General features: G+C 37.9%; 1 protein-coding gene across 3 annotated transcripts in view; it reads right to left on the minus strand.

Annotated features, from left to right (window-relative positions):
• The window catches only part of KIAA0825 (KIAA0825 ortholog), a 474586-nt gene that overhangs the window by 451444 nt on the left and 8099 nt on the right, over positions 1–15043 (minus strand). Inside the window, exon 2 of one of the 3 annotated variants that reach the window (XM_063612284.1) lies at positions 2532–2618. The exons of the other annotated variants lie outside the window; for them this stretch is intronic. The gene's annotated coding sequence lies outside the window, so the exon portion shown is untranslated. The remainder of the gene's footprint in view (positions 1–2531; positions 2619–15043) is intronic. 3 annotated transcript variants of the gene reach the window in all.

Below are 15043 nucleotides of genomic sequence, written 5' to 3' on the forward strand. Positions count from 1 at the left end.
AATTTCCTCATCTCCATCTGAGAATACCTCAGCCTGGACTTTATTGCCAGATGTATAGTTTGCAAATATATTCTCCCACTCTGTAGGTTGTCTTTTTACTCTGTTGATGGTTTCTTTTGCTGTGCAGAAGCTCTTAAGTTTAATTAGGTACTATTTGTCAATTTTTGCTTTTTTTTTTTTTTGCAATTGCTTTTGGCGTCTTTGTCATGAAATCTTTGCCACTTCCTATGACCAGAACTGTATTTTCTAGGTTGTCTCCCAGGGATTTTATAGTTTTTTTTGGGTTTTACATTTAAGTCTTTAACCCATTTTAGTTGATTTTTGAACATCACATAAGTAAGGGGTCCATCTTCAAACTTCTGCATATGGCTAGCCAGTTATCCCAGCACCATTTATTGAATAGGGGTCATTTCCCCATTGCTTGTTTTTGTCAACTTTGACAAAGATCAGATGGTTGTAGGTGTGTGGCCTTATTTCTGGGCTCTCTATCCTTTTCCATTGGTCTATGTGTCTGTTTTTATAGTGTAACATGATGTTTTGGTTACTGTAGCCCTGTAGTAGTTTAAAACCGACTAACTTGATGCCTCTGGCTTTGTTCTTTCTGCTAAGGGTTGCCTTGGCTATTTAGGCTCCTTTTGTTCCATAGGAATTTTAAAATAGTTTTTTTCTAGTCTCTGAAGAATGTCATTGGTAGTTTGATAGCAATAGCATTAAATCTGTAAATTGCTTTGGGCAATATGACTATTTTAATGATATTGAGTCTATCAATCCATGAGCATGGAATGTTTTTCCATTTATTTGTGTCATCTCTGATTTTCTTCATCAGTGTTTTGTAATTGTCATTGTAGAGATCTTTCACCTCCCTGGTTAGTTGTCTTCCTAGGTATTTTATTATTTTTGTGGCAATTGTGAATGGGATTGTGTTCCTGATTTGGCACCATGCTTGGTTGCTGTTGGTATATAGGAATGCTAGTAATTTTTATATGTTGATTTTGTATCCTGAAACTTTGCTGAAGTTATTTTATCATCTAAAGGAGCGTTTAGGCTGAGACTATGTCGTTTCCTACATATAAAATCATGTCATCTGCAAACAGGGATAGTAAGACTTCCTCTGTTCCTATTTGGATGCTGTTTCTTTCTTTCTCTTGCCTTATTGCTCTGTCCAGGGCTTCCAATACTATGTTGAACAGGAGTGGTGAGAGAGGGCATCCTTTTCTTGTGCCAGTTTTTAAAGGGAATGCTCCTGGCTTTTGGCCATTCAGTATGATGCTGGCTGAGAATACACATTTTTGGGCAACCATCAAGAACATTATCCAAAATAGACCACGTACCTAGGTCATAAACAAGTCTCAATAAATTTTAAAAGAATAAAATCATAAAACATATGTTTTATCAGCACAAATGAATTAAATTAGAAATCAATAGCAGAAAGAAATCTGGGAAAACTCTCAATATCTGGAAGTTAAAGAACACACTCCTAAATAACCAATGCACCAAAAAAAGTGACAGCAGTGTAAGAAAATATATTTTACTGAATTAAAGAAAAAACACAATATTACACATTTCATATGATGCATAAAAGTGTTTGAAAGTAATTAATAGCTCTTTCAGGAAACAAAGGAAAGAAATCTTTCCAAGACATTCTACAATGACATTACTACCCTGATATCCAAGACAACCACATCCCATTCTGTATATAGTCATGTGTCACTTAAAGATGGTGATACATTCTGAGAAGTGCATCATTAGGCAATTTTTTCATTGTGTGAACATCATACAGTGTACTTACACAAACATCAATGGTATAGCCTACTATATACCTAGGCTATAATGGTATTGCTTATAGCTCCTGGGCTACAAACTGTTACAGCATGTGACTGTACTAAATATTGCAGGCAATTGTAACACAATGGTAAGTATTTGTGTATCTAAACATAGAAAAGGTATGGTAAAAATATAGTATAAAAGACAAAAAATGGTACACTGGTATATGGCACTTATCATTCATGGAGCTTACAGGACTGGAAGTTGCTTTGGGTGAGTCAGTGAATGGTGAGTGAATGTGAAGGCCTAGGACATTACTGAACACTACTGTAGACTTTATTAAACACTGTACACTTAGGCTACACTATATTTGTAAAAAGTATTTTTCTTTTGTCAATAATAAATTAACCTTAGCTTACTGTAACATTTTTACTTTGTAAACTTAAAATTATTTTTTTACTTTTGTGTAATAACACTTAGCATAAAACACAATGTACAAAATATTTACCTTTATAGCCTTATTCTATAAGTTTTTTAAAAATATTTTAAGACTTTTTATAATGTTTGAAACTATTTTGTTAAAAAATAAGAAACACACACACACATTAGCCTAGGCCTACACAGGGTCAGGATGATCAATATCACCGACTTCCACCTCCACATTTTGTCTCCCTGGAAGGTTTTCATGGGCAATAACAAGCATAGAGGAGTATAACAATGCTTTTTTTCTGGAATATCCTATAACAATGCTTTTTTCTGAATATTACCTGAAGGACTTGCTTGAAGCTGTTTTACAGGGAAGCTGTTAACTGTTTTACAGTTACAGTTTTTTTAATAAGTAGAAGAAGAATATGCTAAAATAATAATGAAATATATAGTAAATACATAAACCAGTAACAGTCATTTATTATCATTATCAACTATTATGCATTGTACATAATTATATTTTTATAAAACTGGTAGGTCTGTGTACACCAGAATCATCACAAACACGAGTAATGCATTACACTACTTATGAGAGCTATGACATTACTGGGCAAAAGGAATTTTTCAGATCCATTATAATCATATGGGACCACTATCATATTTGTGGTCTTTAGTTGACCAAAATGTCGTTATGCGGCACATGACTGTATATCACACTTTATTTATCCATTCATTTGCTGATAGACGTTTAGGTTGATTTCATATCTTGGCTATTGTGAATAGTGCTGCAATAAACATGGGGGTGAAGGTATTTCATCAATATACTGATTTCCTTTCCTTTAGATGAATACTCAGTAGAGGGACAGCTGGATCATATGGTAGTTCTATTTTCAGTTTTCCTTTTTAGAAAGCTGAATACTGTTTTCTATAATGACTATACTAACTCGTATTTCCACCAACAGTATGTAAGAGTTCCCTTTTCTGTGCATCTTTGATAGCATTTGGTATTTTTTGTCTTTTTAATTAATAGCCATCCTAACTGGGATTAGAGGATACCTCATTGTGATTTTGATTTGCATTTCCCTGGTGACTAGTGGTGTTGAGCATGTTTTCATATACTTATTGGGCATTTGTATAACTTCTTTTGAGAAATGCCTATTCAGATCCCATGCCTATTTTAAAATCTGATTATTTGGGTTTTTTTTTTTTTTATTTTTTGCTGTGGAGTTTCTTGTATTTCAACTGATTTTTGATGAGGGTTCCATGAAAAGTTAACGGGGGAAATATTAGTCTTCTCAAAAAATGTTGCCGAGACACTAAATATCAACATACAAAGAATTATACTTGGACTCTTTCCTCACAAGATATTAAAAAAAAACTCAAAATTGATCAACAACTTAAATATAAGGACTGTAGTCCCAGCTACTCGGAAAGGCTGGGGCAGGAGAATGGCGTGAACCCGGGAGGCGGAGCTTGCAGTGAGCCGAGATTGCGCCACTGCACTCCAGCCTGGGCGACAGAGCGAGACTCCGTCTCAAAAAAAAAAAAAAAAAAAAAAAAAAAGAACTAAAATGCAAAAATTCTTAGAACAAATCGTAGGTGGAAATCTTCTTGACACTGGAGTAGGCAATGGTTTAATGTAATACGAAAAGCAGAATCAACAAAAGAAAAAAATTGATAAATTGGACTGCATTAAAATTCAAAACTGCTGTGTTTCAAAGATTATCCATAAAGTGAAAAGACAACCTATGGAATGGGAGAAAACATATGCAAATCATGTATCCCAGAATACATAAAGAACTAGTACAAAATCTTCACAGCATTCTCCACCCCAGCAGGAGGCAATGGAATGCCACAGAGGTTTTGGAGCTCAGAGGAATGTAATCTGATTTAGGTTTTAGCAAGTTTACTATGAAACTCAAAATTAAGATCAATACTGTCATGTGTTGTCCCCCCCCCAAAAAAAGGGGGGGACTAGTACAACTGAACAATACAAAGATAAATAACTCAATTTTAAAGTGGCTAAGAATTTGAATATATATTTCTCCAAAGAAGACATACAAATGGCCAATAAGTACATGAAAAAATGTTTAACATCATTAGAGAAATGCAAATTGAGATCACATGAGATATCAGCTGGGTTTTTTTTTTTTACAGGAATTGCATTAATTCTGTAGATTAATTTGGGGAAGTATTGCCACTTCACAACTCACTAGAATGTCTATAATCAAAAGACAAAAATAACAAGTGATGGGAGAATGTGGAGAAACTGAAACCCTCATACACAGCTGATGGAATTATAAACATTTCTTCCCTGCCCCATCAGTGGGGATATTTCCTTAATAGCATATTATATTTCTTATATTTCCTTATATAGTTCCTTATATATATATTCCTTATATTTCCTTATTATATTTATATTTCCTTATATATATTATGTTCCTTATATTTCCTTACATATTTCCTTATGTGTATATATATATTCCTTATATTTCCTTAATACCTTAATGTATTTTATAATCATTTTTGTCATCTCAGTAAACTGAAAACACATAAAGAGAAGGATTATGTCTCTTTCTTTCTCCAATATATATTTAGTATTACCACCATAACTTGATTATGCCTCTGTTAGATTATGTCACTCTGTGCTGTCTGCCATCACTGATTCACTTACCTCTCTGTGTTAATCTGTTTACATTTCTATAAAGGAATACTTGAGGCTGCTTGGACAACTCAGCCATTCCAGTCTGCGGGCTTAAAAGAGTCCAAACTACCTGGGAGTGGAAGTAGTACCACAGCACTGTATAGCTACTCTACAAAAGCATGACCAGATTGCTTCCTTAAGTGGGTCCCCAATCTGTTTCTCCTCACTGGATGGGACTTCCTAACTGGGGGCCTCCAGCCACTCCCACTGACATTCAATAGCCCACAGAGGTTTGAAAACCTTCTGGGAAAGAGTTCCCACAGGGAGGGGTCGGCCGCCATCTTTGCTGTTTCAGCAACTTAGGTGTTCCAGCAACTTAGCTATTCCAGCCTCTAGGCTTTGGAAAGCCCAACCTGATGTGGGGGTAGAAAGAGTACCCCAGCACAGCATGGCTGCTCTACTAAAGCAGAGCAGATCCCCATGATCCTGTTCCTCCTGGCCGTATGACCCCAACTAGGGTCTCCAATTACTTCCTACATGTACATTTGGGCCGATAACAGGTCTGTACCCCTTGGAACAAAGCTCCCAGGGGTAGGGGCAGGCTGCCATCTTTACTATTTCACAGCCTTCACTGGTGATACCTCCAGATAACTGGAAAATCTGAGGCAACTAGGGACTGGAGCAGATGCCCAGCAAACTGCAGCAGCCCTGTGGAAAAGTGGTCTCTTAAAAAAGAAAACAGCAACAACGAAAAAACCCCAAACCCTATCAAAAGGTCAGCAACCTCAAAGATTAAAGGTAGATAAAGCCCACAAAGATGAGAATCAGTGCAAGAATGCTGAAAACTCAAAAAAAGCCAGAGTGCATTCTCTCCTTCAAATGACCACATCACCTTTCCAGCAAGGTTTTGGAAAGGGGCTGAGGCTGATATGGCTGAACAGAAGTAGACCTCAGAATGTGGATAAAAACAAACCACTTAGCTAAAGGAGCACATCCTAAATCAATGCAAGAAAGCTAAAAATCAGAATAAAACATTGCAGAAGCTGACAAAATATCCAGGATAGAGGATATAACTGACCGAATAGAACTGAAAAACACCATACAAGAATTTCATAATGCAATTGCAAGTATTAATAGCAGAATACTCCAAGAGGAGGAAAGAATCTCAGAACTTGAAAACTGTCTTTCTGAAAGAGGACAGGTAGACAAGAATAGAGAAAAAAGAATAAAAAAGAATGAACAAAATTTCTGAGAAATATGGGGTTATGTAAAAAGATCAAATCTATGACTGACTGGTGTACCTGAAAGAACTGAGGTGAATGGAACCAATTTGGAAAACATATTTCAGGATATCATCCATGAGAACTTCCACAACCTTGCTAGATAGGCCAACATTCAAATTCAGAAAATGCAGAGAACCCCGGTAAGATATTCCATGAGAAGGCTGGGCGAGGTGGCTCACGCCTATAATCCCAGCACTTTGGGAAGCCAAGGCAGGCGGATCATGAGGTCAGGAGATCAAGACTATCCTGGCTAACATGGTGAAACCCCATCTCTACTAAAAATACAAAAAAAAATTAGCCAGGTGTGGTAGCAGGCACCTATAGTCCCAGCTACTCGGGAGACTGAGGCAGGAGAATGCCATGAACCTGGGAGGCGGAGCTTGCAGTGAGCCGAGGTCGTGCCACTGCACTCCAGCCTGGGCAACTCAGCAAGACTCTGTCTCAGAAAAAAAAAAAAAGATATTCCATGAGAAGATCTTCCCCAAGACACATAATCATCAGGTTCTTCAAGGTGGAAATGGAAGAAAAGTTGTTAAGGGCAGTGATATAGTTTGGCTGTGTCCCCATCCAAATCTCATCTTGAATTGTAGTTCTCATAATCCCAACGTGTTGTGAGAGGATCCCTCTGGGAAGTAATTGAATCAAGGGAGTGCTTACCCTCATGCTGTTCTCATGATAGTGAGTGAGTTTTCACAAGATCTGATGGTTTTATACGGGGCTTCCCTCTTCGCTTGGCTCTCATTCTTCTCTCTCCTGCTGCCTTGTGTAAAAGGAAGTGTTTGCTTCACCTTCCATTCTTCTCTCTCCTGCTGCCTTGTGAAAAAGGAAGTGTTTGCTTCACCTTCTACCATGAGTGTAAGTTTCTTGAGGAACTGTGAGTCAATTAAACCTCCTTCCTTTGTAAATTGCCCAGTCTCGGGTATGCCTTTTTTTTTTCTTTTTTTGTGACAGTCTCACTCTGTTGCCCAGGCTGGAGTGCAGTGGCATGATCTCAGCTCACTGCAACCTCTGCCACCCGGGTTCAAGCGATTCTCCCACCTCAGCCTCCCAAGTAGCTGGGATTATAGGTGCCTGCCATTGCATCAGACTAATTTTTGTAATTTTAGTAGAGATGGGGTTTCATCATCTTGGCCGGGCTGGTCTTGAACTCCTGACCTCATGATCTACCTGCCTCAGCTTCCCAAAGTGCTGGGATTACAGGTGTGAGCCACTGTACCCGGCCTCGGGTATGTCCTTATAGCAGCGTGAGAACTGACTAATATAGGCAGCATGAGAGAAAAGTCACTTATAAAGGGAAGCCCATGAAACTAATAGTGAACCTCTTAGAAGAAACTCTGCAAGCCAGAAGATACTGGGGGCCAGTATTTAGCATTCTTAAAGAAAAACAATTCCAACCCAGAATTTTATATCTGGCCAAACTAAGCTTCATAAGTGAAGGAGAAATAAGATCATTTTCAGACAAGCAAATGCTGAGGAAATTTGGTACCACCATACCTGCCTTACAAGAGCTACTGAAGGAAGCACTAAATGTAAAAAGGAAAAAATACTACCAGACATTACAAAAACACACTAACGTACACAGACCAATGACAGTATGAAGCAACCACATAAGAAGTATGCAAAATAACCAGCTAGCATCAAGATGACAGGATCAAATTCACATATAACAATATCAACCTTAAATGTAAATGGGATTAATTCCCCAATTAAAAGACATAGAGTGGCAAGCTGAATAAATAACCAAGACCCAATTGTATGCTGTCTGCAAGAAACCCATCTCACATGTGATGACACACATAGGGTCAAAATAAAGGGATGGAGAGAAATTTACAAAGCAAATGGAAAACAGAAAAAAGCAGGTGTTGCAATCCTAGTTTCTGACAAAAGAGACTTCAAACCAACAAAGATTAAAAAATGACAAAGAAGGACATTACATAATGGTAAAAGGTTCAATTCAATAAGAAGAGCTAAATGCCCTGAATATATATGCACCCAACAAAGGAGCACCCAGATTCATAAAGCAGGTTCTTAGAGACCTTCAAAGAGACTTAGACTCTTACACAATAATAAATGAGAGACTTTAATACCCCACTGACAATGTTAGATAGATGACAAGACAGAAAATTAACAAAGATATTTAGGACCTGAACTCAGCTCTGGATCAAATAAACCCGATAGATATCTACAGAACTCTCCATTCAAACACAACAGAATCATACATTCTTCGCATTGCCACATAGCACTTACTCTAAAATTGATCACATAATCAGAAGTAAAACACTCCTCAGCGAATGCAAAAAAAAATTGAAATCATAACAGTCTCTCAAACCACAGCACAATCAAATTAGAACTCATGATTAAAATATTCACTCATGGTGCTTCATGCCTGTAATCCCAGCACTTTGGGAGGCCTAGGTGGGTGGATCTCCTGAGGTCAGGAATCGAGAGTTTGAGATCAGCCTGGCCAACATGGTGAAACTCTGTCTCTAGTAAAAATATGAAAATTAGCTGGGCATAGTGATGGGCACCTGTAATCCCGGCCACTTGGTAGGCTAAGGCAGGAAAATCACTTGAACCCAGGAAGCGGAGGTTGCAATGAGCTGAGATTGCACCACTGCACTCCAGCCTGGGCGACAGAGTGAGACTCTATCTCAAAAACAAACAAACAAACAAACAAACAAACAAACAACACTCAAAATGATAAAATTACATGGAAATTGAGTAACATGTTCCTGAATGACTTTTGAGTAAATAATGAAATAAAGGCAGAAATCAAAAAGTTTTTTGAAACTAAGAACAAAGATACAATGTATTAGAATCTCTGGGACACAGCTAAGACAGTGTTAAGAGGGAAATTTATAGCACTAAATGCCTACATCAAAAAGCTAGAAAGATCTCAAATTAACAAGCTAACATTACAATTAAAAGAACTAGAGAACTTAAAGCAGACAAATCCCAAAGCTAGCAGAAGACAAGAAATAACCAAAATAAGGGCTGAACTGAAGGAGATAGAGACAAGAAAAGCCATTTAAAAGATCAACAAATCCAGGAGCTGGATTTCAAAAAAATTAAAAAAATAGATAGACTGCTAGCCAGATTAATGAAGAAGAAAAGAGGGAAGATTACAAACACAATCAGAAATAATAAACACAATCAGGAATAATAAGGGGGATATTACCACTGACTACACAGAAATAAAAACAACCCTCAGAGAATATTATAAACACCTCTATGTACATGAACTAGAAAATCTAGAAGAAATGGATACATTCCTGGACACATACATCCTCTCATGACTGACCCAGGAAAAAATTAAATCCCTGAACAGAACAATAAGAAGTTCTGAAATTGAAGCAGTAATAAATAGCTTACCAACCAAAAAAAGCCCAGAACCAGATGGATTCACAGGTGTATTCTACCAGATGTACAAACAAGAGCTGGTACCACTTCTACTAAAACTATTTCAAAAAATTGAGAAGGAGGTACTCCTTCCTAACTCATTCTATGAGGCCAGCATCATCCTGATACCAACACCTGACAGAGACACAGCAAAAAAAGAAAACTTCAGGCCAATATTCTAGATGAACATCAGTGCAAAAATCATCAAAAAAATACTTGCAAACTGAATCTAACAGCACATCAAAAAGCTTATGAAACATGATAAAGTAGGCTTCATTCCCAGGATTCAAGGTTGGTTCAACATACTCAACTCAATAAATGTGATTCATCAAATAAACAGATCTAAAGACAAAATCCACATTATTATCTCAACATATGCAGAAAAGGCTTTTGATAACATTCAACATCCCTTCATGTTAAAAACTCTCAATAAACAAGGTATTGAAGGAACACACCTCAAAATAATAAGACCCATCTATGACAAACCCACAGCCTACATTATACTGAATGGGCAAGAGCTGGAAGCAGTTTCCCCTTGAAAACTGGCATGAGGATGCCCTCTCTCGCCACTTCCATTCAACATAGTATCAAAAGTCCTAGCCAGAGCAATCAGAGAAGAGAAAGAAATAAAGGCATCCAAATAGGAAGAGAGGAAGTCAAACTATCTGTTTACGGATGACATGATTCTATATCTAGAAAACCCCATAGTCTTAGCCCAAAGGCTCCTTCAGCTGATAAACAACTTCAGCAAAGTTTCAGGATACAAAATCAATGCACAAAAATCACTAGCATTCCTATATACCAACAACAACCAAATTGAGAGCCAAATCAGAAAGGCCATTCCATTCACAAGTGTCACAAAATAAAATACCTAAAAATACAGCTAACCAAGGGGGTGAAAGATCTCTACAATGAGAATTACAAAACACTCCTCAAAGAAATTAGAGAAAACACAAACAAATGGAAAAACCTCTCATGCTCATGGATAGAAAGAATCAACATCATTAAAATGGCTACATTGCCCAAAGTAATTTATAGATTCAATGCTATTCCTATCAAACCACCAATGACATTCTTCACAGAACTAGAACAAATTATTTTAAAACTTATATGGAACTAAAAAAGAGCCTGAATAACCAAGGTAATCCTAAACAAAAAGAACAAAGTTGGAGGAATGGTGTTACCTAACTTCAAACTACACTACAAGGCAACAGTGACCAAAACAAAAACAACTTGGTATTGGTACAAACACAGGCACACAGACCAATGGAACAGAATAGGGAGCCCATATCAGAAATAAGGCTGCATATCTACAACTATGTGATTTTCGACAAAGAAATTATCAATAGAATAAATACATAACCTACAGAATGGGAGAAAATATTTGGAAACTACGCATCTGACAAAGATCTAATATTCAGCATCTAAAGGAACTTAAAGAAATTTACCAGAGAAAAACAAACAAACCCATTAAAATGGGGCTCATTGTTCTGCAGGCTGTACAAGCACAGTGCCAGCATCTGCCCCGCTTCTGGTGAGGCCTCAGGAGGCTTACAGTCATGGCAGAGGGCAAAACAGGAACCTGCGTATCACATGCAAGAGAGGCGTCAAGAAAGAGGAGGAGCTACCAGTCTCTTTTAAGCAACCAGCTCTCAAGTGAATTCATTACCACATGGAGGACACCAAGTCATTCATGAAGGACCTGCCACCATGATCCAAACACCTCCCAATAGTCCCCACCTCCAACACTGGGGATCACATTTCAACATGAGATTTGGAAGGAGGGGACAAATGTCCAAACCATATCACTTTCTCAACCACTAGACTATATAATCTTCTTAAAATAAGACTATACTTTCTTAACTTTTGTATCCCATTTCCCAGGCTAGTGGCTGGCACAAAGAAAGTATGAAGTTATTTACGAGATCCCAAAGTATAATCTACAAACTTCTGAAGGAGTCCTGATACTCTTTCAGGTGGTGTGCAAGGTCGAAACTATTTTTATAACAATAAAACATTATATGTCATTTTTGCTATATTGACATTTGCACTGAAAGTGCAAAATCTGTGACACTTTAGGAAATCAGGCCGGGTGTGGTGGCTCATGCCTGTAATCCCAGCACTTTGGGAGGCCGAGGCAGGTGGATCACCTGAGGTCAGGAGTTCGAGACCAGCCTGGCCAACATGGTGAAACCTTGCCTCTACTAAAAATATAAAAATTAGCTGGGCATGATGGCAGGTACCTATAATCCCAGCTACTCAGGAGGCAGAGGCAGGAGAATAGCTTGAACCCAGGAGATGGAGGTTGTAGTGAGCCAAGATCATGCCACTGCCTTCTACCCTGGGCGACAGAGTAAGTATCCGTCTCTAAACAAACAAACAAACAAACAAAAACCAAGAAGTTATATTAGCTTTCTATTGCTGCTATAATAAATCACCACAAATTTATCGGCATAAAAACACAAAATTATTATCTTACAGTTGTCTAGGTCAGAAGTCTGAAACAGATCTCACAAAGCTAAGATCAAGTAGTGAGTGGAGCTTCATTCCTTTTTGGAGATTTTGGGGATAAATCATTGTTTCTTTTGCATGTTCCAGCTTTAGAGGCTGCCCTCATTCCTTGACTTGTGGCCCACTTCCTCCATTTTCTAGCTAGCTATGTGGGTTGAGTCTTTTTCCCACTGCATTATTCAGATTTCTTTTTCTCCTCCCTCTTCCACTTTTGAGAACCCTTGTAATTACATTGAGACGACTTAGATAAGCCAAGATAATCTCACCATATTAAGGTAAACTAATTGGCAACCTTAATTTCATTTGTAACCTTAATTCCCCTTGGCCATGTAACATAACATAGTCACAGGTTCTACATATTAGGATGTAGGTATCTCATGGGGGCCATTATCCTGCCTACCACAGCACTCATTGTATTTTTTTCACCGTTACACACTCGGAATAATGCCAGGTTTGCTTATGCCTTTGATAGGAAGTAAAAACTACTTTTATTTTTATTTATTTATTTATTTATTTATTTATTTATTGAGACAGAGTCTCACTCTGTTGCCCAGGAGGGAGTAGTGTTGCAGTCTCTGCTTACTACAACCTCTACCTCCCAAGTTCAAGTGATTCTCATATCTCAGCCTCCCAAGTAACTGGGACTACAGGTGTGTGCCACCACACCTGGCTAATTGTGTGTGTGTGTGTGTATGTGTGTGTGTGTATGTATCTGTGTGTGTGTATACATATATATATATATTTTTAGAGATGGGGTTTCACCATGTTGGCCAGGCTGTTCTTGAATTCTTGACCTCAAGTGATCTACCCATCTCTGCTTCCCAAAGTACTGGGATTACAGGCCTAAGCCACTGCACCTGGCCAAAAATTAGTATTAATACTTTGATTAACCTTTGTATACACTACATATTTTCTCAAAATTAATCAAATTGGGCTGTAACTTCAATGAAAACATCAGATTGTATTTGTTGCCAATGATAAAATTTGAGTTTTCCAAGCAAAAATTAGAATTTTGGAAAATTTGTATACTGTCAGATGGACAGTTTTCCAATACTACAAGAGTCTCCTGATGAGACTACTGGTGATATTAACTAATGGGACTTTTTAACGTATAATGAAATCTATTAAGATTTGGGAAATCAGCATACCTCAATGAATCAATATTTTCCAAAAGGCTGGTATATTATGTAACAGAATAATGTACTTGTAAAAGATTTATTCAAAGTACAAAATAGACCAAGGGATTTTAAAAGTAATAAACTGATATGATTTCAGATTCTACATTGCAACTAAATTTTAATAAAATTCCACTTGTTAAATTTTGGTGATCAAAGAAGAATATTCACAATTATCTGAAAAAGCCATTTAAATAACTCCCTTCTTTTCCAACTGCATACATGTGTAAGGTTGGATTTTGCTTATTACTTCATCCAAAACAATATATCACCAAAGACTGAATGCAGAAGCAGATCTGAAATTCAGCTCTCTTTTATTAAGCCAGACATTGAAGAGACATTGCAAATATAAAACAATACCACTCTTCCACTAAAATTTTTGTTTTGAAAAATATAGCTTTTTTTAAAGCTGTTTATGTTAACATTATTTTCAAAAATATTTCATTTTAATTTATAATACAAAAAATATAAGTAGATATAATTACATAAATAACTTTCTGAGGTCTTCAGTAATTTTTAAGAGTACAAAAGAGGACTTCAGTAATTTTTAAGAGTATAAAAGACTACTGAGACCAAAAGTTTGAGAACTGCTGAGTTAGACAAATGAGAAAGCCCTAGAAAGATAATTACCAAGTAAAGTTAATCAAAAGAATAAGCACTGGCAGCACTAAAAGATACCAGAGTACAGAAAGCAACATATAAACTGAGCCTACGGGAGGCTGAGGCAGGAGTGCAAGGCCAAGGCAGGAGAATCGCTTGAACCTGGGAGGCGGAGGTTGCAGTCAGCCAAGATCGTGCCACTGCACTCCAGCCTGGGCAAGAGAGCCAGATTCCATCTCAAAAAAGAAAGAAAAGAAAGCAACATAGAAACAGAGCCTAGAAGGTTCCCATTTACAACCAGCCCCACTCCTAAATTCCTTCCCAGTGAAACCTCTTAACAGCAGAGGACAGACTGGATCACCTTGGAAGACTGAACTGCCATGAGCATTTCTGATGGCTAGCATGAGTATATGCTAGAGAAGGAAAGAATTATATATCTGAAAAAATTTAAAAGAATACATTGTTATGTGATTATACACAAAACTTGCATTTCTAAAATGGAAAATATTTGATGAGCTAAAGTTTGAAAAGTCAAGGAAGACGGGTAAAGAAATGTCATGATGGCTGGGTGTGGTGGCTCACATCTGTAATCCCAGCACTTTGGGAGGCCAAGGCAAGTGGATCACTTGAGGTCAGGAGTTTGAGACCAGCCTGGCCAACACGGTGAAACCCCGTCTCTACTAAAAATACAAAAATTAGCTGGGCATGGTGGCACATGCCTGTAATCCCAGCTACTTGGGAGGCTGAGACAACGAGAATTGCTTGAACCTGGGAGGCGGAGGTTGCAGTGAGCTGAGATTGCGCCACTGCATTCCAGCCTTCCAGCCTAGGTGACAGAGCAAAACTGTCTCAAAAAAAAAAAAAGAAAAGTCATGACATAGGGCTGGGCATGGTGGCTCACACCTGTAATCCTAGCACTTTGGGAGGCTGAGGCAGGCAGATTGCCTGAGCTCAGAGTTCAAGACCAGCCTGGGCAACACGGTGAAACCCTGTCTCTACTAAAATACAAAAAAAATTAGCTGGGCATGGAGTGTGTGCCTGTAGTCCCAGCTACTCGGGAGGCTGAGACACGAGAATTGCTTGAACCCAGGAGGCAGAGGTTGAAGTGAGCCGAGATCGTTCCACTGAACTCCAGCCTGGGCGACAGAGCAAGACTCCATCTGCAAAAAAAAAAAAAACAAAACAACAACAACAAAAAAAAGCATAAAAAAAAAAAGTCATGACACAATGAAGCACAAAAT

This window comes from Symphalangus syndactylus, chromosome 11, assembly GCF_028878055.3.
Source record: "Symphalangus syndactylus isolate Jambi chromosome 11, NHGRI_mSymSyn1-v2.1_pri, whole genome shotgun sequence".
Classification (NCBI taxonomy): Eukaryota; Metazoa; Chordata; class Mammalia; order Primates; family Hylobatidae; genus Symphalangus; species Symphalangus syndactylus.